Below are 13229 nucleotides of genomic sequence, written 5' to 3'. Positions count from 1 at the left end.
TTTTGTGCTCCGCGGCTCTAGCACTTGCCAGAAGCGGCCGGCGGAGGCCCCTCCCCCGCCGTCTATCCTCACGAATATCACCTCGGATTCACTTCTCCGCACGTCCTACCTTCCCGAAAGTGGTCACTTTTCTGTTCAGAGAGTTGTTGCTACTCTCTTCTTTGGTCTCCTGTTGAGTTCGTAGGTGTTCCGAATGGTTTGATCCCTATTCAGCTGAATTCCTGAGACCAGACGAAATCTAGGTCTCCTACTCCTCCGCCATCTTGCTCCGCCCCCCCTGAAATTAGCATCTTGTATGCAGCTGGGTCTTGTTTTTTTTAATCCATTCCATCATCTTACTTTTTTTATTATTATTATGTTATGTTAATCACCATACGTTACATCATTAGTTTTTAATGTAGTGTTCCATGATTCATTGTTTGCGTATAACACAGAGTGCTCCATTCAGTACGTGCCCTCTTTAATACCCATCACCAGGCTAACCCATTCCCCCACCCCCCGTCCCCTCTAGAACCCTCAGTTTGTTTCTCAGAGTCCATAGTCTCTCATGGTTCGTCTCCCCCTCCGATATCCCCCCTTCATTCTCCCCCTCCAGCTATCTTCTTCTTTTTTTTTTTTTTCAACATATAATGTATTATTTGTTTCAGAGGTACAGATCTGTGATTCAACAGTCTTACACAATTCACAGCGCTCACTATAGCACATACCCTCCCCAGTGTCTATCACCCAGCCACCCCATCCCTCCCACCCCCCACCACTCCAGCAAACCTCAGTTTATTTCCTGAGATTAAGAAATCCTCCTATCAGTGAGATCATATGATACATGTCTTTCTCTGATTGACTTATTTCGCTCAGCCTAATACCCTACAATTCCATCCACATTGTTGCAAATGGAATGATTTCATTCCTTTTGATGGCTGCATAATATTCCATGGTGTATATATACCACATCTTCTTTCTCCATTCATCTGTCGATGGACATCTTGGCTCTTTCCACAGTTTGGCTATTGTGGACATTGCTGCTATAAACACTGCGGTGCACATACCCCTTCAGATCACTAAATTCGTATCTTTGGGGTAAATACCCACTAGTGCAATTGCTGGGTCATAGGGTAGCTCTTTTTTCAACTGTTTGAGGAACCTCCATACTGTTTCCCAGAGTCTTTGCACCAGCTTGCATTCCCACCAACAGTGTAGGAGGGTTCCCCTTTCTCCGCATCCCTGCCAACATCTGTCATTTCCTGACTTGTTAATTTTAACCATTCTGACTGGTGTGAGGTGGTATCTCATTGAGGTTTTGATTTGGATTTCCCTGATGCCGAGCGATGTTGAGCACTTTTTCATGTGTCTGTTGGCCATTTGGATGTCTTCTTTGGAGAAATGTCTGTTCATGTCTTCTGCCCATTTCTTGATTGGATCATTTGTTCTCTGGGTGTTGAGTTTGATAAGCTCTTTATAGATTTTGGATACTAGCCCTTCATCTGATATGTCATTTGCAAATATCTTCTCCCATTCTGTCTTTGTCTTTTGGTTTTGTGGACTGTTTCTTTTGCTGTGCAAAAGCTTTTTATCTTGATGAAGTCCCAATAGTTCATTTTTGTCCTTGCTTTCCATGCCTTTGGCGATGTTTCTAGGAAGATGTTGCTGCGGTTGAGGTCGAAGAGGTTGCTGCCTGTGTTCTCTAGGATTTTGATGGACTCCTGTCTCATATTTAGGTCTCTCAAGCATTTGGAGGCTATTTTTGTGTGTGGTGTAAGGAAATGCTCCAGTTTCATTCTTCTGCATGTGGCTGTCCAATTTTCCCAACACCATTTGTGGAAGAGACTGTCTTTTTTCCACTGGACATTCTTTCCTGCTTTGTCAAAGTTGAGTTGACCATAGAGGTAGGGGTCCATTTCTGGGCTCTCTATTCTGTTCCATTGATCTATGTGTCTGCTTTTGTGCCAATACCATACTGTCTTGATGATGACAGCTTTGTAATAGAGTTGGAAGTCTGGAATTGTGATGCCGCCGGCTTTGCTTTTCTTTTTCAACATTCCTCTGGCTATTCAGGGTCTTTTCTGGTTCCATACAAATTTTAGGATTATTTGTTCCATTTCTTTGAAAAAAGTTGAAGGTATTTTGATGGGGATTGCATTGAATGTGTAGTTTGCTCTAGGTAGCATTGACATCTTCACAATGTTTGTTCTACCAACCCATGAGCATGGAACGTTTTTCCATTTCTTTGTGTCTTCCTCAATTTCTTTCATGAGTATTTTATTGTTTTCTGAGTACAGATCCTTTGCCTCTTTGGTTAGATTTATTCCTAGGCATCTTATGGTTTTAGGTGCAATTGTAAATGGGATCGACTCCTTGATTTGCCTCTCTTCTGTCTTGTTGTTGGTGTATAGGAATGCCACTAATTTCTGTGCATTGATTTTATATCCTGCCACTTTACTGAATTCCTGTATGAGTTCTAGCAGTTTTGGGGTGGAGTCTTTTGGGTTTTCCACATACAGTATCGTATCATCTGCAAAGAGTAAGAGTTTGACCTCCTCTTTGCCGATTTGGATGCCTTTGATTTCTTTTTGTTGTCTGATTGCTGTGGCTAGGACTTCTAATACTATGTTGAATAGCAGTGGTGATAGTGGACATCCCTGCCACATTCCTGACCTTAGGGGGAAAGCTCTCAGCTTTTCCCCATTGAGAATGATATTCGCTGTAGGTTTTTCATAGGTGGCTTTTATGATATTGAGATATGTACCCTCTATCCCTATACTCTGAAGAGTTTTGATCAAGAAAGAATGTTGTACTTTGTCAAATGCTTTTTCTGCATCTATTGAGAGGATCATATGATTCTTGTTCTTTCTTTTTTTAATATATTGTATCACGTTGATTGATTTGCGAATGTTGAACCAACCTTGCAGCCCAGGGATAGATCCCACTTGGTCATGGTGAATAATCCTTTTAATGTACTGTTGGATCCTATTGGCTAGTATTTTGGTGAGAATTTTTGCATTCATGTTCATCAAGGATATTGGTCTGTAATTCTCCTTTTTGATGGGGTCTTTTTCTGGTTTGGGGATCAAGGTAATGGTGGCCTCATAAAATGAGTTTGGAAGTTTTCCTTCCATTTCTATTTTTTGGAACAGTGTCAGGAGAATAGGTATTAATTCTTCTTTAAATGTTTGGTAGAATTCCCCTGGGAAGCCATCTGGCCCTGGACTTTTGTTTGTTGGGAGTTTTTTGATGACTGCTTCAATTTCCTTAGTGGTTATAGGTCTGTTCAAGTTTTCTATTTCTTCCTGGTTCAATTTTGGTAGTTGATACATCTCTAGGAATGCACCCATTTCTTCCAGGTTATCTAATTTGCTGGCATAGGGTTGCTCATAATATGTTCTTATAATTGTTTGTATGTCTTTGGTGTTGGTTGTGATCTCTCCTCTTTCATTCATGACTTTGTTGATTTGGGTCATTTCTCTTTTCTTTTTGATAAGCCTGGCCAGGGGTTTATCAATCTTGTTAATTCTTTCAAAGAAGCAGCTCCTAGTTTCGTCGATCTGTTCTACTGTTCTTTTCGTTTCTATTTCACTGATTTCTGCTCTGATCTTGATTATTTCTCTTTTCCTGCTGGGTTTAGGCTTTATTTACTGTTTTTTCTTTAGCTCCTTTAGGTATAGGGTTAGGTTGTGTATTTGAGACCTTTCTTGTTTCTTGAGAAAGGCTTGTATTGCCATATACTTTCCTCTCAGGACTGCCTTTGCTGTATCCCAAAGATTCTGAACAGTTGTGTTTTCATTTTCATTGGTTTCCATGAATTTTTTTAATTCTTCTTTAATTTCCTGGTTGACTCATTCGTTCTTTAGTAGGATGCTCTTTAGCCTCCATGTATTTGAGTTCTTTTCGACTTTCCTCTTGTGATTGAGTTCTAGTTTCAAAGCATTGTGGTCTGATAATATGCAGGGAATAATCTCAATCTTTTGGTACCGGTTGAGATCTGATTTGTGACCTAGGATGTGATCAATTCTGGAGAATGTTCCATGGGCACTAGAGAAGAATGTGTATTCTGTTGGTTTGGGGTGGAATGTTCTGAATATGTCTGTGAAGTCCATTTGGTCCAGTGTGTCATTTAAAGTCTTCATTTCCTTGTTGATGTTTTGCTTCGATGATCTGTCCATTTCAGTGATGGGGGTGTTAAAGTCTCCCACCATTATTCTATTGTTGTCAATGTGTTTCTTTGCTTTTGTTATTAATTGCCTTATCTAATTTGCTGCTCCCATGTTAGGGGCATAGATATTTACAATTGTTAGATATTCTGGTTGGATGGACCCTTTAAGTAGGATATAGTGTCCTTCCTCATCTCTATTACAGTGTTTGTTTTAAAATCTAATTTGTCTGATATAAGGATTGCCACCCCAGCTTTCTTTTGGTGTCCATTAGTATGGTAAATGGTTTTCCACTCCCTCACTTTCAATCTGGGGGTGTCTTTGGGTCTAAAATGAGTCTCTTGCAGACAGTATGTCAATGGGTCTTGTTTTTTAATCCAATCTGATAGCCTGTGTGTTTTGATTGGGGCATTTAGCCCATTTACATTCAAGGTAACTATTGAAAGGTATGAATTTAGCACCATTGTATTGCCTGTAAGGTGACTGTTACCGTATATTTTCTGTGTTCCTTTCTGATTTCTGCTGCTTTTAGGCTCTCTCTTTGCTTAGAGGACCCCTTTCAATATTTCTTGGAGGGCTGGTTTCATGTTTGCAAATTCCTTTAGTTTTTGTTCGTCCTGGAAACTTTTCAGCTCTCCTTCAATTTTCAATGAGAGTCTAGCTGGATATAGTATTCTTGGCTGCATATTTTTCTCATTTAGTGCTCTGAAGATATCACGCCAGTCCTTTCTGGCCTGCCAGGTCTCTGTGGATAGGTCTGTTGCCAATCTAATGTTTCTACCATTATAGGTTACATATCTCTTCTCTTGAGCTGCTTTCAGGATTTTCCCTTTGTCTCTGAGACTCGTAAGTTTTACTAGTGGATGTCGGGTTGTTGACCTATTTTTATTGATTTTGAGAGGGGTTCTCTGTGCCTCCTGCATTTTGATGCCTGTTTCCTTCCCCACGTTAGGGATGTTCTCTGCTATAATTTGCTCCAGTATACCTTCTGCCCCCCTCTTTCTCCTTCTTCTTCTTCTGGGATCCCAAGTATTCTAATGTTGTTTCGTCTTATCCTATCGCTTATCTCTCAAATTCTGACCTCATAGTCCAGTAGTTGTTTATCTCTCTTTTTCTCAGCCTCTTTCTTTTCCATCATTTGGTCTTCTATATCGCTAATTCTCTCTTCTGCCTCATTTATCCTAACAGTTAGTGCCCCCATTTTTGATTGCACCTCATTAATAGCCTTTTTGATTTCGACTTGGTTAGATTTTAGTTCTTTTATTTCTCCAGGAAGGGTTTCTCTAATAACTTCCATGCTTTTTCCAAGCCCAGCTAGTATCTTTAAAATCATGATTCTGAACTCTTGGTCCAACATCATACTAATGTCCGTATTGAGTAGGTCCTTGGCAGATGGTACTACCTCTTGTTCTTTTTTGCTGAGGTGATTTTTATCGTCTTGTCATTTTGTCCAGAGGATAATAGATGAATGAGAGATCAAAATGCTCACAGGTTAACAACGTCCCCAGAAAATATACTCTAAACAAATCAGAAAAGACCTGAAACCAGGGGAAAAGAAAGGGAAAGAAGGAAAAAAGAAAGAGAAAAGAAAAAGAAAAAGATAAAAACAAACAAAAACAGATCAAAACAAAAAAAAAAACAGAATATGATCAAATATGATAAGGTGATAAGGCTAGTGCATAGATCAGTGACACACACTAGATTTTCGGTGTTATTTGGTCTGTTAGAAGAAAGTGCCTCCTAAAATTTTAGAGAAGGAAAGGCTTATATATATACAAAATAAGGGTTGATACAGTCAAGGGATGGAATATCACTGTAAAGATGAAAATTATAAAAAAATTTAAAAAAGGAATTGATAAGGTGCTTGAAAAAAGAAAGAAGAGGATTAAAAAAAAAAGAAAAAGAAAAAAAAGGGGGAGAGAATGTGATCAGGCAGGAGACTAGAACAAAGCCATACACTAGAGATTTAAGGTATATTTTGATCTGTTAGAAGAAACTGTATCTCAAATTTTTAAAGAGAGAACAACTTATATATATATGCCAAAAATAAGGGTAACTACTATGAAGGGATAGAATATCACTCTAAAAATGAAAAATAAATTTTTTTTTTTTAAAAAAGGGATTGATAATATTTTGGTTGAAAAAGGGAAAAAGAAAAATCAAAAAAAAAGGTGAAAAAAATTAACTTTGAAAGACTAATGAATCATGCTAAAAATAGCCATGAATTCTATGTGCATTGTTCCCCTAGCATGGGAGTTCTGCCATTCTCATTGATCGGTAAACTTGGTCTTGGAGGGCTGTTCATGCTGATCTTCTGGGGGAGTGGCCTATTGCCGTGGTTTCCAAATGTCTTTGCCGGAGGCGAATTTCCCCGCCCTTGTCGGTCCGGGCTAAGTACTCTGCTCTCGGGAGCTTTTGTTCCCTGCAAGCTTTGCATACCGCTTTGGAGGACGAGAGTGAAAATGGCGGCCTCCCGGTCTCCGCCCCAGAGGAGCTGAGAACTTGGGGCCCCACTCCTCAGTGCACCCCCAGAGAAAAGCAGTCAATCACTCCCGTCTCCCCGGTCTCCAGCCACACTCCGTGCTCACCCAGCCTGTGATCAAGCCTTTCTATCTCTGGCACCCCACCCCGTGGGGAGTCTCCAAACCCAGCAGATCCCTGCGGTGCGCTCTCGCACCACTCCTCCTGGCGGAGGAAGGGGAGTCTCCCTGGATCTGCCACTTGTTGGGTTCTTGCTGTTGGAGCAGTGGCCTGACTGTGTCGCGGATCAGGGTTTATGGCAACCCTGAGCTGAGAGCCCGCTCCTCGGCTCTGTCTCTGCAGCCGGCTTCCCCACTCCAATAGCTGGGTGCTCTGCCACACTCAGGCACCCCCGGTTTTTCTGTGACCCCGAGGGTCCTGAGACCACACTGTCCTGCGAGGGTTCAACCCCCAGCTTAGCCACTGGAGTGATGTCCCTCAGTGGAGCTGACTTCTGAAAGTTCCGATTTTGTGCTCCGCGGCTCTATCACTTGCCAGAAGTGGCTGACGGAGGCCCCCTCCCCCGACGTCTATCCTCTCGAATATCGCCTCGGATTCACTTCTCCGCATGTCCTACCTTCGAGAAAGTGGTCGCTTTTCTGTTCATAGAGTTGTTGCTATTCTTTCTTTGATCTCCTGTTGAGTTCGTAAGTGTTCAGAAAGGTTTGATCCCTATTCAGCTGAATTCCTGAGACCAGACGAAATCCAGGTCTCCTACTCCTCCTCCCTTAGTCTGTTTTGATTTATTATTATTTTTTGCTCTCTTGTTCAGCTTGATTGCTTTCCATTACTCTATCCTGTAGGTGGCTGGTCTATTCTTCTGTTTCATCTAGTTATTATTTATTCCATCTAATGTATTTTTAATTTCATTTACTGAGTTCTTCATCTCTGATTCGTTCTTTTTTGTTTTCTTTCTTTGTTGAGGGTCTCATTGAGGTCCTCTACTCTTTTCTCAAGTCCAGCGAGTATCTTTATGACCATTTCTTGAAATTCTTTATTAGTCAGTCATATTACTTATTTCCTTTTTTTTTCCTCTCTTGGTGTGATTTTTGTCCTGCTTTTTCATTTGGGACAGATTCCTCTGTCTCCTCATTTTGTTTAAGTCTGTGTCTGCTTCTGTTTTAGGAAAGTCAACAATGTCTCCTGTTCTTGAAAGTAGTGGCCTTATGAAAAAGAGGTCCTTATAGTGCGCTGCAGTGCAGTGACCTCTGTTCACCAAAACTCATGCTTCAAGGGTGTCTCCTATGTGTGTTTGTGCACCTTACCCTTGTGGCTGAACCACTTTTGCCTTTAGTCCAGTCATCTTCAGTGGCTTTCTTTGCTTGTTGTGGGCAGGGTTTGGTCCCTGTGGTATTAGTAGGACAGTCTCAAACCACCTTGGGCTTTAATTGAGTCAGACCAAGTGTTTGCTGGAGATGTGGTATCATGAAATGACAGACACATTTTTTGTTTTGTTCTCTGAGAAACTCCCATTGATGGGTGGGGTCTGCCATCAGACCTGATGTAGTCCCTCAGCTGATTGCTGGGACTACAGTGGGACTATGTAGTATGGTTATCCTCCCCTCTTCATGGGGCAGGAGTTACTTTGGTATGGTGCTGGCTTCTGTTGGGGTTGCTTGCCCATTCCCAGGTTTGTGGCATCTGTATGGATGGGCTCTGGCCAAGGGTGTATTGTAGGGTTCAGGTCTGCTGGAGAACATGGGGGGTTGTGGTGCCAACCAGGTCTGTGCTGTTTGCTGTGGGAGGGGACTTGCTGCTCCCTGTAAAGACTCCTGTGGAGGCCCACAAGGGTGGAGGGGGCAGATCCACCGAAGTGCATGGAGGTAGGGTGCACTGTTAGCAAGCTAGGTGGTTTGGGCACTGCACTGGTTCCCACAAGTATTTGTGTATCTAGGCTGGGGTGGGGGAGGGAAATGGTGATTGCTAGCTCTTTTGTTCTTAGAGAAGACTCCCAAGATTTCTGCCCCTCCAGTACACACTCAGAGATTAGTAAACAAACCTCCCTCCCATATACCCCAAGTATATTTCAAACTGTTGCTTCTGTGCTATATCTCAGTGGGTCTGTTTGTTGTGCTGTCTCATTAAATGCAGAGACTCAGCTTCCTGTTGCCCTCTCAGCTCTCCTAGAGCAAAGCCCACTGATATTTAAAGTTCCAAGTTTTAAGCCCCACTGATTATAAGAATACTTGAAGTTGGACCTCTCTTGTTTTCAGAGCCAACTATTATAGAGATTTATCACCTCTGTCAGTTCTCCCATGCCTGGGGTGCCTGGTGTGAGGGTCTCTTTCTTTCCCCTTTCTGCATCTATGACATCCTTCCCTCCAGTGGATAGTCTTAGAGTTTTGTTTGGCTTCTGTCCACCTCTCTCCACCCTTCCTATCCTCTTTCATGTGGCCTTTTCTCTACATCTAGTTGTAGAAAGTCTGTTCTCCCAGTGTTCAGGTTGTTTCTGGGTTGTTTGCTTTGATATGGGTGGGTTACCTAGGTGTATCTGTGGAGGGAGGTGAGCTTAGGATCCTCCTACTCTGCCATCTTCCCTGGAAGTTCCAATGTAGTCACTTTAATAGATATTCAAGAATAAAGCCTCACCCCACCCCACACACCCAGTATAGAAATGTATAGGTCACTGTGAGATTTTTTGAATTTGTAATCCTGACATCCCGCAGAGCACAAAAATATAGCGATTTGAGAACATGGGCTCTGGAGACAGATTCAGATACTGATACTACCATTATTTGCTGTCTATGACTCTAGTCAAGTTACCCAATTTCTCTCAGGCTTAATTTTCACATTGATAACAGGAGAATAGAAATTTCTCAAAGATTAATTTAAGCTTAAAATGAAACAACATGAAGTCTTTACCGTAATATATGTTCTACGCATTTTAACTGTTGTCACATTTGGATTCATTTATTCAAGTATGATCAAAGATACTGTATCATTATTCTTCTGGTAATTCCAACTTACGTAGATTTATGTTAGTACCATTAAAATCTTAATGCTTTAAGCATTTGGGGTCCCTGAAATACTGTACTATATAATTTACAGAAAATGCAAGTGGTTGAGAGTCTAGAAGGAACCGTGTTATGCTAAGATAATTTCATCCATAGAATATTTTCTCTCAGTGAATCTCCACAAAGAATCTCTAAGACCCTGCCAAAAAACAAAACAAAATGAAACAGAACACAAGTAGTCTTTTGAGATTTTCACAGCACTTCCCTAGAAGAGGTGATGGTTTTCTACAGAAAGATTCATTTGCATAGTATTTATTTTCTTTAGAAAATGGTGTATTATGGCAGGTACCTTTATACTTTAACTGAAATAAGACATTACTCAATATCACTGTATGAGTTATTTGAGTACTAATAATATAAATAATCACTTCTTTTACCAATGAAAGCCTTAGTTTCTATTGGACTTTCTCAGTATAGTTGACCCTTGAAGAACACTGGTATGAACTGTGTAGGTCCACTTATATGCTGATTTTTTACAGTATAGTACTTAATGTATTTTCTCTTCCCTGTGATTTTCTGGACATTTTCTATTCTCTAGCTTACTTTAAGAATACAGTATATAATACATATACAAAATATGTGTTAATTGACTGTTTATGTTATTGGTAAGGCTTTTGGTCAACAATAGACTATTAGTAGTTGAATGTTTGGTGACTCAAAAGTTATATACAGATTTTCATCTGCATGGGGATCAGCACCCCTAACCTTTGTGTTGTTCAGTGGTCAATGGTATTTATTTCATTTGATGCCAAATTTTTGGTCTTATTAACCAAAAATACATGAATAAGTGATCTGGTCAAAGTTATATGGGTTGAAAGTGAAAGACTCAAACCCTAATCTCTGTTTATTATATTTACAAAAGCCTTGGCTGTAGTTATCCTACTGAACAGAATAGGTGACTGCTCCTTATAAGCCAATGGAAAGCCAGTGTATCAAGCAGTGAAGCATTATAATACCTTCTGTAATTATTTCAATAATATTTTCCTATTTAACAAATCACCTAATATAATCTTACTGACAGAAGATAAAAATGGCATAATGGGAATAGTAAAGTTTAAGGGTCAGAAAGTGGATTTGAAATTAGATTTTCCCTTTTGTCAATTGTGTAAACACTTGCTGATTGCCTTCAATGGGCAAGGGCTGTGCCAGGCACTAAGGCCATAAAGATGAAGAATAGAAACATGTCCTCTGCCCCAAGGGAGATCATAGTTTGGTAAGGGAAACAGACACATAATCAGATCATTTTAATACAACATGGTAATTCTATGATAGATGCATGGCCTGAAATCTAGGGGAGCCCAGCAGGAAGGATATTTGCCCCATGTAGGGACTCAGAGAAAGATTCTGGGAGGAAATCATGCTGGAATTAAGCTCAAGTCTGAATAAACATAGGCCAGGGTGAAGAAAGATAGGAAGAGTGTTTCTGCATTAACCAATTTATGTAAGCATGAAACCGATAATGCATTTAGGGAAAAAATGTATACTGCCAGAATATAAAGGATAAAGCAGTCAGCATGGGGGGATGGGACTAGAAAAGTAGGCAGGGCTAAGAAATTAAAGATCTTTTGTGCCAAACTTTTGTATCCAAGTATGACAATGATGTCCTAGTAGGGGAGGGATGAAATAATTACAGCAGGAGAATATCAAAGTTACTCCTTTGGCTTATAGTAATCACTCTAGCCACATATTTAAAGAACATATTTAAAGGTTTCAAGTCTAGAAGATGGGAAGCCAGTTGGTGGTGGCAGCAGTGATGGGGGGATTATTGATCAGTACATAGTGAGATAAATGAATGAATGAATAAGTAAGTATAAATGGGGAGGAAATACAGAGATACAGAGGAATTTTAAAAAATATAATTAGAAAAAATATATAATTAAATATTCCTTCAAAGAGGAGGAAATGAATTTTCTTTGAATTTTCTTCTCTTTCTCTTTTCTTCTCTTCTCTAAGCTAGACTTAGTGACTAACTTCCAAAGAAGAAAGTGTGGCAAGAGAAAAATGATAAGTGTGTAATGGGTAAACCTGGCAGATATCACTTTAGCCAAGTTCTCAAGGTTAACATCACCACAGAAAAGTCACAGTAGCATCAGATACTCTCTGAGTGATGAGAAAGGCCTTTCACTTCTGTGGTATTCTTCTCTCAAACCAATTACTCCATTCTAATCATGAGAATATAAGAGATACATTCAAATGAAAGACACTTTACAAAATATCTAACCGTGCTCTTTAGAACTGTCAAGGTTATAAAAACCAGGAAAGACAGAAACCATAACAGACTGGAGAATTCTATAACAAGATAATGACAAAATGCAATTTGAATCTTGGAATCCTAGATGAGAAATAGGACGTCAGTGTAAAAAGTGGTGAAATCCAAGTAAGTCTCTACTTTAGAGAATAGTATTGTAATAATGCCGATTTCTTAGTTTTGTATATTATGGGAAGCTTCATGAGGATTTTTTTTAAACTTTATTGCTTTCTAACTGAATCAAATTCTCTTATATTTTGAAAGAGGATGTTCTTGCTTTCTGTAGTCAGCAGGCTATGTCATCCATGGATGCCTTGGAAAAAGCACAGTTCTAATCATGACTTCCTCTTGCCTACATTATTTCTATAACTTTGTTTATAGAATGCAGAAGCAAAATTTTAGAGGAAGTTTTACAGTTTCAGAGAAATGCTAAGAAAATTAGTAATAGTCTATTTTGCTATAGAGATGGTTTTATAATTAAAGTGTATGACTACGTAGCACATTGATTTGAGGAATTTCAAAGCATTTCGCCAATGTGGTTGAGAACACAGCTACGACCAAACAAAATAGTAATCATAGAAATGAGGCTTTGGGTTTCATATAGATATTAATATGTCTTACATCTATCAAGAGTGGTAACATTACAAAGCAATTTCTAACCAAGGAGGGTGAAGTGATTCGATTATTTATTCATTTTGTATGCATTCATTCACTCTACAAAAATGTTGTGAGTGTCAGCTATGTTTCAAGCACCATGTTAAATTTTCATGATCACAATCAGAATACACTCAATGGTCTGTTTTACCTTGATCAAACACAAAATTCTCCTTGGATTGTAGATTCACCTACAAACAACAGAAGCTAGTATGGTCATACTCTTGTGTCTCAGGTTCAAAAATCTGCTTAGAAAGTTTATTCCAAAGAAGCACTTTGTTTTGTTTGCTGCTCAGTAGTACTGAAGAGTAAATCCAAAGCCTATGCGAGACATACTTGAATAATAATTTAAAATTAATTTATTTTACATGACCCTCATTTTCTAAAACATGGCTTCCTCTACAGCCCGAATGGTATATAATAAATAATTTAGAGTTAAAGAGAGCATTGACTCTGCAAAAAATGAAGACAAAGTTGGTTCTCTTGAGTAGAGTAGCTAAGAGGTATCATCTGCTATTGATTGCTTCTAAAATATTAAGGAATGCTATTCCCAGAATACATGAATGGAATAAAGTTAGGTAAAGGATAGAATCATTTTTCCTTACAAAAATAACTGTTTCCTAAGTTGTTGCGTGCACTGAGGGAAAA

Source organism: Callorhinus ursinus, unplaced genomic scaffold (genome assembly GCF_003265705.2).
Source record: "Callorhinus ursinus isolate GAN/ISIS: 27379988/994484 unplaced genomic scaffold, GSC_fseal_2.0 scaffold2, whole genome shotgun sequence".
NCBI classification, from domain to species: Eukaryota; Metazoa; Chordata; class Mammalia; order Carnivora; family Otariidae; genus Callorhinus; species Callorhinus ursinus.
This window is presented reverse-complemented; position numbering follows the sequence as displayed.